The sequence below is a fragment of the Papio anubis genome, chromosome 3 (genome assembly GCF_008728515.1).
Source record: "Papio anubis isolate 15944 chromosome 3, Panubis1.0, whole genome shotgun sequence".
Lineage (NCBI taxonomy): Eukaryota > Metazoa > Chordata > Mammalia > Primates > Cercopithecidae > Papio > Papio anubis.
In genome coordinates this window covers 46,527,623-46,546,389 of record NC_044978.1, presented here as the reverse complement: position 1 = coordinate 46,546,389, position 18,767 = coordinate 46,527,623, and the positions used below count along the sequence as shown (strand labels likewise).

The following is an 18,767-nucleotide window of genomic DNA, read 5'->3' as shown; positions in this document are numbered from 1 at the left end:
ATGGGGGCGGTTACCTAGTGCTGCTGTTCTCATGATAGTGAGTGAGTTCTCACAAGATCTTATGGTTTTATAAGGGGATTTCCCCCCTTTTGCTCTGCATTTCTACTTGCTGCCACCATGTAAAGGACATGTTTGCTTCCCCTTCCATCATAATTGTAAGTTTCCTGAGGCCTCCCCAGCCCTGAAGAACTGTGACTCAATTAAACTTCTTTCCTTTATAAATTACCCAGTCTCAGGTATGTCTTTATTAGCAGTATGATAACAGATTGATACATTAGTAAATCATCAAGCCTAAAGGTAGTCTTGAGGACCCCCAATACAAGCACCCTATGAGGGAGGTACCATTATTATTAGAGAGAATTTGGCAAAGACAGGTGAAGTAATTCAGTCAGAGTGCCACAGGCAAAGGGTAGTATTTGAATTTAAAACCACTGATCTCCCAAAGTGCACTTTGGGAGGCCGAGACTGGCGGATCACGAGGTCAGGAGATTGAAACCATCCTGGCTAACCCGGTGAAACCCCGTCTCTACTAAAAAATACAAAAAAACTAGCCAGGCATGGTGGCGGGCGCCTGTAGTCCCAGCTACATGGGAGGCTGAGGCAGGAGAATTGTGTAAACCCAGGAGGCGGAGCTTGCAGTGAGCTGAGATCCAGCCACTGCACTCCAGCCTGAGCGACAGAGCGAGACGACTCCGTCTCAAAAAAAAAAAAAAAAACAAAAAAAAAAAAACCCACTGATCTAGTTCCAGACTTTGGGCATTTTACCACTATATATCATGCTATAAATAAATAAATTTACTATTATATCTGATTCAATAAGTGTATTAAAAAAGTTACCTGGTTCTTTTTTCTATTTTATTATCAGGAACAGTTTTCAAATTGTAAATTTGCTATCAGTTGCCAAGATTTCATACTATTTGGTCAAAAGATGTAGTAACTCATTGGATTAATGTTGTTGTTTCACCATTGTACATTATTTGAAAGAAACTTTCCCCTAGTAATGTCAATAATGCAGATGAGACATACAATTTTCTCATTCACATTATCATATATCTCTCATCATTCTGTATTGTTTTCAATATAAGAAGGTGAAACTACAAAGAATAAGCTTTAAATTATACCAGGCCTCCTTTAATTTGGGGAAAACAAAATATTCCAATTTTTCTTAAGTTTTCTCATTTTTTGAGCCTGGTAGACCCAGAGTTGCTTTTAAGATAAGTGTTAAGAAAAAACACATGTTTCATAATAAGAGAAATCATGAAACTGATCACTTAGTTGCAACAAAAGAAAATACAAACCATCTATTACTAAACTCAAAACAGAAAATAATACAGAAAAGTCACATGTTTGCTATATCAAACTTCCATCAGGTAGACTTTACAAGACACTTTGGTCAAAGTTTTGTGGTCCTTAAGTGTCTGAGATAGGAGTTTTATTTTAACACTTGAACAACATCATAATTTATCTTTTATCTTTTTCAAACCCACCCAAAGCTAAGCATTGTGCTCTGTTGTGTAGAGTAGATGGCAGTGTCCTGTCCTTATTAATAGAACAGACTGCACATCTCTTCTGGATGTTTTGGCTGACATCACTTCTGCAAAGGTGATGAGTTTAACTTGTAAATAAAATAAGAACACACAGAGGCCAACATAGTCTCATATAGTCCATAGTGTCCAAATAAGCCCTTGAATAATTTTTTAAAATACCAGTAATGCATACAGAAGAAGGGTAACACTTTATATAGCAACGAATAAATACATCAAATACAAACTGGATAGCTGTGCAAGTCCAAAGGACAAAAGTTTATGATGCAGAAAGGTCAACTGTCTTATGTGAGTCTGAGTCTTTCAGACTTTTTTTTGTTCCCATTATGGAGTCATTCATTACTTGTCAGCTCCCATCACGTAGCAAGATCCAATATTTACTAAAACCCACTGAAGTGTGTAGTCACCTTAAATACACATCCCACAGAGTTAATGCAAATAAGGCCTTATTTAACATTTATCATTATCTTCATGATAAATGACCAAATAGGATATTTTCTTTAATTAGGACATAAAAGTTTTCTTTCAGTAGAAAATTCAAACTTCTATGTTAAACAACTTCTGAGTGTCAAACTGAATTGAACATTATTGTTTAGAATTAAAATGCAGAATATTGAAAAAAATTGAGGTGGCCTCCTATTGTGCTTCCACCTTATTCTATGTAGGTTAGTGCCTTCTTTGGTCCCTGTATCCATTCTTTTTGTGGCCCTTGATATGGGGTTTGGATGTTTGTCGATTCCAAATCTCAGGCTGAAATGTGATTCCCAACATTGGAGGTGAGGCCTAGTGGAAGGTGACTGGATCCTGGGGGAGGATCCCTCATGAATGGCTTAGCAACGTCCCCTTGGTGATAAGTGAGTTCTCACTCCAAGTTCACGTGATATTTGGTTGTTTAAACGAGTGTGACACCTCCTCCCCACCTTGTTCCCTCTCTCACCATCTACGTGCCTGCTTCTCCTTTGCCTTCCACCATAATTGGAAGCTTTCTGAGGCCTCACGAGAAGCAAATCCTGTCACCACACTTCCTATGGAATCTACAGAACTGTGAATCAAATCTCTTTCATTTATAAATTACCTAGCCTCAGATATTCCTTTATGGCAATGCAAAAGCAAACTAAGACAGAAAATTGGTACTGAGGAATGGGCTGTTGCTATAAAGGTTCCAGAAAATATGGAAGCAGCTTTGGAAGTGGATAATGGGCAGAGGCTGAAAGAGTTTGGAAGGCTCACAAGAAGCAGGAAGATGAGGAAAAACTTGGAACTTCTTAGAGACTGGTTAAATGGTTGTGATGAAAATGCTGACAGAGATACAGACATTGATGTCCAGGCTAAAGAGATCTCAGGTGAAAATAGGAAACTTATTGGGAACCAGAATAAAGGTCACCCTTCTTATTCCCTAACAAAGAACTTGGCTGCATTCTGTCCAAGTCCTAGGAATCTGTGGAAATTTGAATTTAAGACTGATGACTTAGGGTATCTGGCAGAAGAAATTTCTAAGCAGCAAAGCATTCAATATGTGATCTGGCTGTTTCTAACAACCTAAATGAGATACAAGGGCAAATAAATGACTTAAAATTAGAATTTACAATTAAAAGGGAAGCAGTAAAAGTAAAGTAAAAGTTTGAAAAATTTGCAGCCTGGCCATGTGGCAGAGAAAAAGCATTTTCGGAAAAGGAATTCAAGCAAGCTGCAGAGCAACTACTTGCTAGAGAGACTGGCATGACTAAAAGGGAGCCAAGTGCAAATACCTAACACAATGGAAAAAAGGTCTCAAAGGCATTTTACGAGTCTTCAAGGAAGCCCCTGCCATCATAGTCCCAGAGGCCTAGGAGGAAAGAATAGTTTCCCGGGCCAGGTTCAGGGCCCCATTGCCCTGATCAGCCTTGGGATACTGCTTCCCACATCCTGGCCACTCCATCTCTAACCTTGACTCAGTGAGGTTTAGGTACAGGTATAGCTCAGGCTGCCACTTTGAAGAGCACAAGCTGTTATACACCTTGGTTGCTTCTACATGGTGTTAAGCCTGCAGGTGCACAGAATACTCAAGAGTGAAAGAGGCTTGGCCACTCCCACCTAGATTTTAGAGGATGTGTAGGAAAGCTTGGTTGCCCAAGTAGAAGTCTGTCACCAGTGCAGAGCCCCAACAGAAAAACTCTACTAGGGGAATGCTGAGGGGAAATGTGGGATTGGAGACCCACAAAAAGTCTGCACCAGTGCACTGCCTAGTAGGGCTGTGGTAAGGCGGTCACTGAACTCCAGACCTGAGAAGGGTAGAGCCACCAGTAGATTGCAGCTTCAGCATGGAAAAGCTGCAGGCACTCAACTCTAGCCTAGGAGAGCAGCCATGTGGACCCACAGAAGCCACAAGGGCAGGGCTTCCTAAGGCCATGAGAACCCAGCCCTCACACCAAGATGTGGGACATGAGGTCAAAGGAGATTGTTTTGAAGCTTTAAGATTTAATGACAGCCCTGCTGGGTTTCTGACTTGTGTGGGGCCTATTGCCCCCCTTTTTGGCCAATTTTCTCCCCTTTTGGAATGAGAATGTTTACCCAGTGCTTGTACCACCATTGTATCTTGAGAGTCAATAACTAGTTTTTTGATTGTTTATCTCACAGGCTCATAGATGGAAGGAACTAATTTCCAGATAAGACTGTAGACTTGAGACTTTTGAGTTAATGTTTGTATGAGTTAAGACTTTGGGGGCCTATTGGAAAGGCATGATTGGTATTTTGAAACATGAGAAAGACAAGAGATTTGGGAGTCCAGGGGCAAAATGATGTGGTTTGGATGTTTGTCCCCTTAAAATCTCATGTTGAAATGTGATTCTCATTATTGAAGGTGGGCCTGGTCAGAGGTGACTGGATCATGGAAGAGGATCGCTCATGAATGGCTTAGCACCACTCTCTTGGTGATTAGTGAGTTCTTGCTCTAACTTCATGCACTATCTGGTTATTCAAAAGAATTTGGTACCTCCCCTCCCTCTCTTGCTCCCTCTCTCACCATGTGATGTGCCTGCTCCTCCTTTGCCTTCCACCACGAGTGGAAGTTTTTTGAAACCTCATCAGGAGCAGATTTCTAGTACTATGCCTCCTGGAAAGCCTGAAAAACCATGGAACAATTAAACCTCCCCCTTTTTTTTTTGAGATGGAGTCTCCCTCTGTCGCCCAGGCTGGAGTGCAGTGGCGCGATCTCCGCTCACTGCAAGCTCCGCCTCACGGGTTCATGCCATTCTCCTGCCTCAGCCTCCCGAGTAGCTGGGACTACAGGCGCCCGCCACCACGCCCGGCTAATTATTTGTATTTTTAGTAGAGACAGGGTTTCACCATATTAGCCAGGATAGTCTCAATCTCCTGACCTCGTGATCCACCCACCTTGTCCTCCCAAAGTGCTGGGATTACAGGCGTGGGACACCGCGCCCAGCCTTAAACCTCTTTTTCTTATAAATTACCCAGCCCCAAGTGTTTCTTTACCATGATGCAAAAGCAAATTAACACAGCCCTGGATGAGGTTTTCATAACATCCTTTTGTTTTTTTTTCCCTACTCCAGGATCCTCGTGTGATGGGGATATAGCTAAAGTCAGAAATGACTATTTGTCTTTTCCATCTTACCCCATGGAAGAAAACTGGGCCTCGTGCTGATCCCAAATAGCCTGAATAACTCCAGGTTAAGGGCCCACATGAGTGAGAGGTTTTGGGGATATTATAGCAAAGGCAGAAGCTGAGTGAGACAGAATTTAGAAGAGATCAAGGAGAGACCATGCCATGTAAGTCAGCAAATTCTGCAATATGGCTGCTATGATTTGGATGTTAGTTTCTCCAAACCTCATGTTGAAATTAGATCCCAAATGATGGAGATGAGGTCTAATGGGAGATGCCTTAGTCATGGGGGTGGATCCCTCATGAATAGATTAATGTCGCTTTCTGCAGGGAGTGAGTCCTCACTTTATTAGTTTCCACAAGAGCTGATTCTTAAAAAGAACCTAGAACCTCCCCTCTTGCTCTCTCTTGCTTCCTCTCTTACCATGTGATCTCTGCACACACTGGCTCCCCTTCCCCTTCCACCATGAATATAAGTAGCCTGAAGCTTTCATCAGATGCAGGTGTTCGTTCACCCGCAGAACCATAAGCCAAATAAACCTCTTTTCTTTATCAATAATCCAGCCTCAGGTATTCCTTTATAGCAATATAAATGAACCAAGACAACGGGTTTTCATGGGTTCTGAGAACCCATGCACTTGTTCCATAATAGGTCCAGCATTGAAATATTTGCCTTAGAAATTATTCAAATATAGTTACTAGAATCTAGATTAAACTACTTTTAAGATAAATGTTAAAATTAAATCTAATTTCCCAAAGGTTTTAAAAATATTATAGTTGTTGCTCAGTTTCCATCCCTAACTGTAAAGGCAAAGTAGGATTAAGCTGACAATGGCATTCTCAACATAGCCTTCAGGTCAACAGAAAAATTGTAAACAAAAAAATTATATTAGAATTAATAAAATAAATCAAAATTCAAGGATGCAAGGTAAATTTGCAGCAATAGCTTTTCTATATAATAGCAAAAAATAGACAATAAAATTTCCAAATGAATGCAGCTCCCAATAGCAGCAATAATAATCCAAATTACTGTATAGCAGTAACAACAAAATCAATGGAGAAATTACGAATAACTCTGTAAGGAAAATTATAAGAAGCTATAAAGAGAAGTAAAGAACTGTAACACATATGTAAGTGAGAAATTCTTTACAGTATAAATATCAATTCCTTCCAAATTAATTTGTATTTTTAGTATAATTCCAATGAAAATTCTAATGAAAGTAATTTTAGAAGCTCTTAAAATTTTCCAACGCTTATTTGAAGAAAGTATTCTAGATCATAAAGAATATTCTGAATATGAATATTAATAAAATGTTTTGTCTAATGATAAAATACATTTTGTGACATAACATGTAACACAGTGAAGAAATGGCTGAGAAAGTTACTTACAGATTAGAGGGAAAATATGGGTATCCCAGAAACATTCAATTTTATGTATTCGTTCATTCAACAAATATATAATGCCTGTCATATGCCAAGCACTGTGCTAATCATTAAAGGGACAATATAATTCCTTCAGATGTTTGGTGGGGAAAAATTAACAATTATTTTTATTACAATTGAAATTGATATAAATGGGCATAGGACTTCAAAGTTGCATATAGATAGCAAACCTAAACCCAGTGCATAATAAAGTGAGCATCACAAATTAATAAAAAAGAAATGAATTATTTAATGATTGTTGAGACAGTTGCCTATCTTTCTGGAATAAAATCAATTATGTCCCAGTCGACAGGGATATAAATTCCAGATGTATTATGGAAGTAAATACAAAGTAAAAAAATAAAGAAAAATGGAATTGATTATTTTTACACGTTTTGGAGGGGTCAACTCTACTTCTGAATCTTATAAGTGCTAGAAGAAATTATAAAGAAAATGCCTGGAAGACTAGGCTATGCAAAAAACTTTCCTAGTTAAAATATATAGGAGCAGACATAAAATTATTTGCAACAAAAGCAATATACCAAAATCTATTCTGTACAAATACTAAATATCAAGTGAGAAATATTTAAAAGATGCTTCACAGTGAAGGAACAATTCATGAATAAACATGAAAAATGTTCAACTTCATTAATACTCAAGGAAATAACCATTATAAATAATGATCAACAATATTTCATCTAACAAATTGGCAAAGAAGAAAAAGTTCGTACTTGATGCTATTTTGAGATTGCTTTGAATGCTACTTGCCTACATTCCCAGAGTGTTTTCTAAGAACTCTAAAAGTGTTCCTACCCTGTCCCAGAAAATCTAGGAAGCATTCTCACCATATGTGGTTAGCACAAGATGCTCATTTCAGACACATCCTATTTTAATACCCACTATACAATAATGCTGTTTAGGCAAATGACTGTCAAATATTTATCATGACATTACAGGTACCACAGGAAACATGTGGGAGGCATGCAATAAATATGTTGAATGTTGAATAAATTAATGAGCTTGTTTCTTCATCATTAAATAAAAGTGTGACATTGGCTTTTCAAAATATGTTTTCATATTCTTTGATTGAGTAATTCTAATTTTGGGTTTCCATTCTAGGGAAATAATCCTAAATATACAAAAAAGTTATATACACAAATTACCACAATATGACTAAAGTAGGAAAGAAATAGAAACATTCTAAATATTCAACAATAGATAAATCTTTGAATAAATTGCATTAACTAATTTGATGGAATACTAGGTCACTATTAAAAAGACGTTAATGAAGAGTTTAAAATGGCTTATACCAAAATGTTAAATGTAAAAAGCTGTATTAAAAGTTGTATATCTCATTTATGACTATGGTTTGTGTAGCAGGTAAAACTCCACGTAAAATTCCATCTTACTATTCTTTAACTTTATCTCCATGAAGAAGTTACCTAACTTAAGTCTGCTTTTTTCATCTATAAAATGGGAAAATAATAATACTGGCTATCACCAAATGCTGTCATTTTTAATTAATGATCAAAATAGATAATTCAAACAATGTTAGCTATACCTATCACACAGTAAGTATTCATGTTTCTACAGCTATAGCTTTTTTTTTTTTTTAAGTATTAAATGAAAACAAAACCTAGCATACCAGAAAGTCTAAATGCTAATACGTCAATGTGTTGGCAGCAGTTATTTTTGTGTGGTGGATTTGGCTATCCAAAACATTTGGAACATCTCTCCTACGTCAAGGAAACATCCCACCTTACAAGTTCACACATCACCAAGACGGATGCTAGAAATCCACTTCTTAGTCTTCCTTACACATAGAGAACAAATATATGGCCTAGGCTTTTCTGATACCATTGTCCAAGACTTCAGCTCAAAAAAAGAATCCATCTAGCAACGCATTCTGAGAGATGACACCTTTGCCAGCTCTCAAGACAGTGGGGGCAGAGGTTCTGCCCTGAGGCCCAGCATCAGCAGTATGGGCAGAGATACCTGTGCTAGCAGCAGTCACAGTGAGATTTCTTTGGAGCAGTGCTCATGTGTATTTGGCTGGGGTTGGAGCTCCTGAGCACCCGCCCTCCAAGCCTGAGCCTCTGTTCTTTAGGATTTTAATGGATCCTAGGCATTCTTGCCTTCACCACCCCTTCCTCTATAGTATACACAAACATGCACATGTATATGTTATATAATAATAGTTTATGACTGTATTGGTATAAAGATATATTAATATTAATAAAAATTTTTCAACCTACAAATTATTTTCTTTTTCAGATTTTCAAAGCATTGTGGGCCTTAGCAGTATGCCTATTGGGTAAGTTCACCCTGCTTAATGTTTTCAAAGGAATTCCTTTTCCCTTTAAACTAGCTAGAGTATATTCTCTGCAACTAAGGAACCTGACTGTACAGGTGGCAAAACTACAGTGAAATTTTCACTTTGTTGAACATTTCTAGGAATTCTTAAATTCTTTGGAAAAGTATGTCTTACTTAGTAAAGAGAAAATAACACATTTATGAAGAAAAAAAGAAAATCTAAACAATTAATTTATCTTCAGTAGCTTATAGCATCAAATGAAAAAAATATGCATATCTCAGAATCTTAAGCTACAAAAGTACTGTAAAGATCGTTGTAGGAAAAAAAAGTCATTGTGTCCAATTACCCATCTGCCATTTCAATTACCTTTACCCCATACCCTGACCAAGTTGTCATTGTCAGTAATACTCAGCCCAGTAAGTACTATCTCTGGAAGAAAATCAAACATTCTGTCTCTTGATTATATGACTGTTAAAAGTTCCTCTTTAATACTGAAAAAGAAAATATATTTCTGAAATATTTTTCCCCAAATGTATCTCCAATATCTGAATATTCTTTACGTTCCCACTTTAGATCCCCAATACCAGTGCCTCAGAATTATTACATAGCTCCTCAACTCAAAAGACTCTTATATCTACAGCACAAACTTTTTCCTTTGATTCTGTATCAATCTATGATTACGGAGGCCACCCGTTGCTCCAAGGCAGAGATGTGAATTACTGAATCAGAGGCACTATATCTCTTCAGATCATTATTTCTTTGACTCCCATCAGAAGAATACAAACTTGCATAAGGCCATAGTTTAAAAGGAAATATGGAATCCAATACAAAAGCAGACATTCGTATTTTGAAAAGAAAAACTTTTCTACTTCATGAATTTTTCTTGAAGTAGCTACCCAAAACAAAATAGTAAAAACTACACAAAACTAGAACTCTGGCAATACCAATTTTCAGTCTTGGTACTGCTCCTAAATCCTATTACCTATAAAATCACGGTCTCTCAGATAAATTAATGAAGACAATTTAGACTCTCAACATTTGATGACTTGACTTCTAATAAAGATTAGACCCCTTAGGTCATTAGCTACATGACTAAGGAAAATTAATAAAACTTATCAGTGTCATCTGATTTGTAGTTGATATTTCCTTTTTGGGGGAAAGGCCAAAATGGCAGACTAGAAGCAGCTCACGTGTGCTGCTTCTAGAGGAAACAAAAGGGCTAGTGAACATTGACCCTACAGGCTGATCATCTGAGCAACCACATCAGAATCCATCAAGGCAGCAGAGGAACACAGAGAGCAGAAAGGAGCAAAGCTGGACACCAGCCTGTCTGGGCTTAACGCAGAGCCAGGAGAACCGCTCCAAAATGGAAAAGGATAAGACAGACCCCTCTTTGGGATACACACTATCTACAGGGACAAATGCAAGACAGGGAATGAGAGCATCCCTTTGGCCCACTCCACGACCCCCCACCATGCTTCTCTACTGAGGCAGATGTTTTGTGGGGGCAATTCTCTGCAAGGGGAACTCTAAAAGACCTTGGCCTCAGAGCAGACCATCACCAGCACAATAGCCCCAACAGAGGTTGCAGCCGTGGTGCCTGAGAGCAGTAAGATTGCTCTACCCAGCTCACCGGACAAGGTTCCGTGTTAGGTTCTAGCCCAGTGGTCCCACTTCTGCTTTAACTTGGCTGGCAGCCACCATCTCCTGTTGTCCTTGGAAGTACCCAGACAGCAGGGCTGGTGACCCCATGACCCCCACAGATAGCCAGATGGGAAACACCTGCTAGAACTTCTAGTCCAGCAGACTCATTTCCCTGTGAACTCAGCTGGAAACTGCAGCTTCCTGTTATCCCGGGAAGCACCCAGATGACAAGACAGGTGACCTCACCCACCCTCGTCACGGATAGCCAGATGGACAATGCTTGCTAGTTTCTGGCCTAGTGGTCCCACTTCTGTGTGTACTCAGCCTTAAGGCATAGCCTCCTGTTGTCCCAGGAAACATCCGGGCTGCAAGGCAGGAGACCCCACCCACCCTCACCACTAGTAGCCGGGAGGGCAACACTTGCTAGAGCTTCTGGTCCAGTGGTTCCACCTCTGTCTGAACTGTCAGTAGACACAGCCTCCTGTTGTCCTGGGAAACATCTGGGTAGCTGGGCAGGTGACCCTGTCCATTCTCACTATGGGTAACCAGGCTACCCATACCTGCCAGAGCTTCCAGTCCAGTGATCCCTCTTCTGTCTGAACTCAGCCAGTGAGTGCAGCTTCCTGTTGTCCCAGGAGACATTCAGACAGCAGGATAAGTGATCCTGCCCTTGCCTCCAACTGCTGTTAGCTAGGCTGGCAATGTCTGTTAGAGCTTCCAGCTCAGTGATCCTTCTGCTGTCTGAGCTCGGAAGGCAGGCACAGCCTTCTGTTGTCCTGAGAAAACCCTGTAGAGTAGGGCAGGTGACCACAGGTGGGTAATCACAGGGTGAGTGACGACCCCACCCACTCCCACTGCTAGTATCCAGGCAGGCAACACCAACTAGCGCTTTTAGCCTATCAGTCCCACTTCTGTGTGAACCTAGCTGGAGGGCACAACCTCTTGTTGTCCAGGAAAACACCTGGACAGTAGGGCAGACTACCCCACTGACTCCCGCTGCTGGTAGCCAGGCAGGCAACGCCTGCTAGAGCTTCCAGCCCAGCAATCCCACTTCTATGTGAATTCAACCAGAAAGAACAGCCTCCTGTTGTCTGGAGAAACATCCAGATGGCTGGATAAGTGATTCCACCTACCCCTCTCTCTCTTAGCTAGGCAAGCTACACCTGCTAGAGCTTCTGGCCCAGCGGTTCTACTTTTGCCTAAATTTGTCAAAGACCACAGCCTCCTATTGCCCCAGAAACCACCTGGATGTAGAAACTACCTGGATGGTAGGGCGAGAAACTCCACCCACACCCACCTCTCATAGCCAGATAGACCACACCTGCTAGAGCTTCTAGACCAGCAGTTTTGCTTCTGTCTGCACTCTGTGGACAGGTGCAACCTTGTGATCTCCCAGGAAGCACAACAACAGCAGATTAGAACTGACCCAGAAAAGACATGGCCTGTCTGCCAACTGTGGCCCCTGCCTGAGAGAGCCCCATGGATCAGAACACTTAACAAAAGAAATTTGGGCATAGAGACAGTAACTGGAGGGGACACCTCCAAGACCCAGGAGTAGAATAGAATCAAAACTAGTCGACTGAACCCATCTTATACCACAAGCAAATTTGCAAGGGCATCAGAGAAGATAAAAGCAAATAAACAAGAAACCCAAAAGACAAAACAAGAAACAAAACAAAACAAAACATCTAAAGGACAGCAACTGCAAGGACTGAAGGAATATCAGCTCACAAACATGAGAAAAGAACAGTGCAAAACTCTAGCAACTCAAAAGGCCAGAGTGTCCTTCTTACCTCTAAACAACAACACTACTTGCCCAGAAATGGTTCTTACCTGGGCTGAAATGGCTGAAATGTCAGAAATAGAGCTCAGAACACGGATTGGAATGAAGATTATCGACATTCAAAAGAAAGATGAAACCCAATTCAATGAATCTAAGAAATATAATAAAATGATACAGAAACTAGAAGACAAAATGGCCATTTTAAGAAAGAACCAAACTGAGCTGATAGAAGTGAAAAATTGACTTCAACAATTTTATAGTACAATTGCAAGTATTAACAGCAGAATCAACCAAGAGGAGGAAAGAATCTCAGAGCTCAAAGAGTGTTTCTCTGAAATAACTCAGACAAAAAACAAACAAAACTAATAGAGAAGAACAAACAAAACCTCTGAGAAATATGAAATTATGTAAAGAGATCATATCTGTGACTCATTGGCATCACTGAAAGAGAGAGGCACAAAATAAGCAACTTACAAAACATTTGAGGATATCATTCACAAAATTTCCTCAACCTCATTAGAGAGGCAAACATTTAAATTCAGGAAATGTAGAAAATCCCTGTGAAATACTATACCAGAAGACCATCCCCAAGACATAATTATCAGATTCTTCAATGTTGAAATGAAAGGAAAAATATTGAAGGCAGTTAGAGAGAAGGGACAGGTCACCTACAAAGAGAACTCCATTAGGATAACCGCAGACCTTTCAGCTGAAACCTACAAGCCAGAACAGACTGGAGGCCAATAGTCAGTATTAATGAAGAAATTCCAACCAATAATTTCATATGTAGCCAAAGTAAGCTTCACAAGCAAAGAAGAAATAAGATACTTTTCAGAAAAGTATATGCTAAGAGAATTTATTACCACTGGACCTGCCTTATAAGAGGTTTTTAAGAGAGTGCTAAATCTTGAAAGGAAAGACTGTTACCAGCCACCACAAAAACACACTTAAGTACATAAACCATTGACACTATAAAGGAACCACACAATCAAGTCTGCATGATAACCAGCTAACAATACAATGGCAGGATCAAACCTTAAATGTAAATGGACTGAATGTCCCAATAAAAGCACAGAGCAGCAAGTTGGATACAAAAGCAAGACCCAACTGTGCTGTCTACAAGAGACCCATCTCACATGCAGTGACACCTATAAGCTCAAAGAAAAGGGATGGAGAAATATCTACCAAACAAACAGAAAAAAGTAGGTGTCGCTATTCTAATTTCAGGTAAACCAGACGTTAACAGTGATAAAAAATGACAAATAAGGGCATTACAAAATGGTAAAGGGTCAAATTCAATAAAAAGATCAAACTGTCCTATGTATACACACTTAATGCAGGAGCACCCAGATTCACGAAGCAAGTTCTTAGATACATAAGAAAAGTCTTAGATAACCACACAATAATAGTGAAAGACTCCAAAACCCCACTGACAGACAGTATTAGAGTGATTATCAAGGCAGGAAAGTAACAACGATATTCAACACCTGAACTTGACATTTGACCAAATGTCATCTATAATATCATCTATAATACTGTCCATCCCAAAACATTCTTCTCATTGGAACATGGCACATACTCTAAAATCAACCACAAAATTGGTGATAAACCAATAATCAGCAAATTCAAAAACAGTGACATCATACCAAATACACTCTTGTACCACTGCACAATAAAAATGGAAAACAATATTAAGAGAATTGCTCAAAACCATACAGTTACATGGAAATTAAACAACATGCTCCTAAATGACCTTTTGGTAACCAATAAAATGAGCACAGAAATCAATAAATTCTTTGAAACTAATAAGAATAAAAGTTTGACCTATCAGAATCTCTGGGACACAGCTAAAGCAGTGTTAAGAGGGAATTGGATAGGGTTAAATGCCCACATCAAAAAGTTAGATTTCAAATTAAAAACTAACATCAAACCTAGAGGAACTAGAGAAACAAAAGCAAACTAACCCCAACACTAGCAAAAGAGAAGAAATAAGCAAAATTAGGGCTGATCTGAAGGAAATTGAGATTCAAAAAAAACCCCAACAAATCCAGAAGCTGTTTTTTGAAAAATAAATAAGAATAAAAGAACACTTACTACACTAATAAAGAAAAAAAAAAGAGAGAGAGAATATCCAAATAAAAACAATAAGAAACAACAAAGGAGAAATTACCACTTGACCTCACAGAAATACAAAAAACTCTCAGAGAATACTATGAAAAACTCTATACACCCAAACTTAAAAACCTGGAAGAAATTGCTAAATTCCTGAAAACATACAACTTCCAAGATTAAACCAGGAAGAAACTGAATCTCTGAATAGACCAATAACGAGTTCTGAAATTGCATCAGTAATACAAATCCTACTAAACATAAAAAGCCCAGGACCAGATGGATTCACAGGCAAATTCTATCAGATATATAAAGAAGAGATGATACCATTTGTACTGAAACTATTCCAAAAAAATTAAAGAGAAGGGACCCTTCCCTAAGTCGTTCTTTGAGACCAGTATTATTCTGATATCAAGACCTGGCAGAATCACAACAGAGAAAAGAAAACTTCAGGCCAATATCCTTGATGAAGATAGATGCAAAAATATTTTACAAAATACTAGAAATTGAATCCAGCAGCACATCAAAAAGCCAATCTACCATGATCAAGTAGGCTTTATCCCTGGGATGCAAGGTTGGTTTAACAAATAGAAATCATTAAATTTGATTCATCACACAAACAGAACTGAAAACCACATGATTATCTCAGATGCAGAAAATGCTTTCAATAAAATTCAGCATCCATTTACATTAATAACTCTCAACAAACTAGACATTGAAGGAATATACCTAAAAATAATAAAATAATACCTAAAAATAACAAAAGTCATTTACGACAAACTCACGGCCAACATCATATTGAACGGGCAAAAGGAGAATTCCCCCTGAGAACTGGAACAAGAAAGGTCCCCACTCTCATCACTCATTCAACATAATATGGGAAGTTCTAGCCAGAGCAATAAGTAAGAAAAAGAAATAAAAGGCATCCAAATAGGAAGAGAGGAAGTCAAACTAGCTGTTTGCAGGCTTTGTGATTCTATGCCGAAAACCTTCAGTCTCTGCCCAAAAGCTCTGAGATCTGATGGACAAACTTAGCCACATTTTAGAATACAAAATCAATGCACAAAAGTCAGTAGCATTGGCCAGGCGCAGTGGGTGCCTATAATTCCAGCACACTGGGAGACCTAGGTGGGCAGATTGCTTGAGCTCATGAGTTCAAGACCAACCTTGGTGACATGGCAAAATCCCATCGCTACTAAAAATACAAATATTAGCCAGGTGTGGTGGTGTACACCTGTAGTCTCAGCTACTCAGGAGGCTGAGATGGGGGGATCACTTGAGCAGAAAGTTGGAGGTTGCAGTGAGCTGAGATAGCACCACTGCACTCCAGCTTGGGCAATAAAGCCAGATGCTGTCTCAAAAAAAAGTTACTTAAAAAATCATTAGACTTTCTATATATTAATAATGTTCAAGCTGAGAGCCAAATCAAGAATGTAATCCCATTTACCACAGCCTGAAAAATAAAATAAAATAAAATAAAATAAAATACCTAGTAATACATCTAACCAAAAAGGTGAAAGATCTCTACAAAGAGAACTAGAAAACACTATTCAAAAACGTCAGAGATAACACAAACAAGTGGAAAAACGTTCCATGTTTATGGATTAGAAGAATCAATATTGTTAAAATGGCCATACTTCTCAAAGCAATTTAACAATTCAAAGCTATCCCTGTCAAACTACCAATGACATTCTTTATAGAATTACAAAAAAACTATTTTAAAATTCATATTGAACCAAGAAAGAGCTTGAATAACCACGGCAATTCTAAGCAATAAGAATAAAGTAAGAGGCATCACCTTACCAAACTTCAAACTATATTGCAAGGATACAGTAACCAAAATAGCTTGGTATTAGTACAGAAACAGTTACATAGATCAAAGGAAAAGAACATAGAGTCCAGAAATAAACCCATACACCTACAACCATCTGATCTTTGACAACATCTACAAAAACAAGCCATGGGGAAAAGATTCCCTATTCAATAAATGGTGCTGAGATAACTGGGTAGCCATATGCAGAAGATTGAAGTTGGATCTCTTCCTTGCACCACATGCAAAAATCAGTTCAAGATGGATTAAAGACTTAAATGTAAAACCTGAAACTACAAAAACCCTGGAGGATAACCAGCAAGGTTTTCATGATGCAGACAATACAACCAATTGCAACAAAAACAAAAATTGACAAATGAGACCTAATTAAACCAAAGAGCTTCTGCACAGAAAAGAAACTATCAACAGAGTAAACAGACAACCTAAAGAAGGGGAGAAAATATTTGGAAACTATATATCTGACAAAGGTCTAATATTCAACATCTATAAGGAACCTAAACAAATTTACAAGCTAGAAACAAATAAACTCACTAAAAAGTGGGCAAAGAATACAGACAGACACTTTTCAAAAGAAGTCGTACATGTGGCCAACAAACATATGAAAAAAATGCTCCACATCATTAATTGTTAGAGAAATGCAAATCAAAACCACAATGAGACACCATCTCACATCAGGCAGAATTGCTATTATCAAAAAGTCAAAAAATAACATGCTGGTGAATTAGCAGAGAAAAGACAACACTTATACACTGCTGATGGGATTGTAAATTAGTTCAACCATTGTGGAAAGTAGTGTGATGATTTCTCAAAGATCCTGAAACAGAAGTAACAATTGACCCAGCAGTCCCATTATTTTGTTTATACCCAAATAAATATAAATTATTCTACCATAAACACACATACACAAGAATGTTCATTGGAGCACTATTCACAATAGCAAAGTCATGGAATCAACCTAAATCCTCATCAACAGTAGACTGGATAAAGAAAATATGGTACATATATACCATAGGATACTACGCAGCTATAAAAAAGAAGGAGATCATGTCCTAAGCAGCAAATGAATGGAGCTGAAAGTCATAATCCTAAGGGAACTAATGCAGGAACAGAAAACCAAATACCACATATTCTCACTTTTAAGTGGAAGCTAAACATGAAGTACACGTGGACACAAAGAAGGGAACAATAGATACTGGGGCCTATTTGAGAATGGAGGGTAGGAGGAGGGAGAGGATTGATAAACTACCTGTCAGGTACTATGCTTATTACCTGGTTGATTATATAATCTGTATACCAAAACCCTCTGGAATGTAATTCATCTATATAATACTGCACATGTACTCCTGAACCTAAAATAAAAATTAAGAAAGAATATTTCCTTCTAAACTAATGTACAGAGAAAGTATTAATTGCAGTTGAAATCAAGATAGACTATCATTAGTTATCCTTCTGATTGCCACTCCAGATAGTCATTTTTTTTTCTGCTTTTGGAAAGCAACAGATCTACATGTGCCAAATACAGAAAGATTGCAAAGACATAAATGACTGCAAAACCTATATTTATACTAATTGGAAATCCTTTCTCCTAATTGAGTTGTTCAATTTATTTTTAGTTTGTATATGTTATAGTAAATTCTAGTTTTAGTCAAGCTAACCACAAAACCTCAGTCACTTAGGTTTATGTTATTAATTCATGGATCCAATTTTTGCCTGACAGAGGCAGGAGGGTGGGGAAGATCCTTTCTGCCTTATGAAGTTTTTCAAAATCCCAGCCTGAGAGAGACTCCACCACACTGCAGACAGGTCACTGAGTCACACTCAATATGGACATCCAGCAAGAGACTAGGAATGAGGGAAAATGAGTACTTTACAGGCCATGTCTGTAAGTGTCTCATTACTCAACTGGGTACAAGACGGTCTGAGAAGTCAATTATATAACTTGGAAAAAAACAGGGATTTCTGCTGGCCATCTGGCCATCTCCATCATAGTCCACTACAGTTAAATTTTTTATTAGGCTCAATGAGTCCAAGGCAGGTAGCATGCATTTGTCCATACAAATTCTAGATATCTAAAAAAATGAAGTGGGTAAAGCGAATGAGTTGACGATAAGTAAGGTCTTTGGTAAAACTTGTATCTAAAATAGCTGAAGACAAGAGGATAATCAGAAGAGTGTGGTGATTATAAGCAGCAGGCACTTCAGGGAGACTAGACAATAGGGATCCAAGAGGAAGGTAGTTGTGGATGAAAAGTAGCAGAAATATCTTTGGTACAAAAGTCATATAGAAAAGGGAATGTCTAAGGGTGTTATTTTTATAGTCACATAATAAAAGGTGAAAATGCTCATCAGAAATTCATTCAGGACATTTTAAAATCTGCCCCTTTCCAACCCTTACTATTACTCTACATGGATTTTGTCTTGTTTTGTGGCATCTTTGGATTTCCTTTGTCTGGAGACACCTTTCAACAGGTTACCACCTGCTGGAACTTCACCGACCCAACAAAGGCTCCTTACATATGATAG

The 18,767-nt window shown here is 38.5% G+C and overlaps 1 protein-coding gene across 8 annotated transcripts in view; it reads right to left on the bottom strand.

Moving 5' to 3' along the window:
* Positions 1-18,767, bottom strand: part of INPP4B (inositol polyphosphate-4-phosphatase type II B) — an 814,614-nt gene that overhangs the window by 432,266 nt on the left and 363,581 nt on the right. The window lies entirely within an intron of this gene.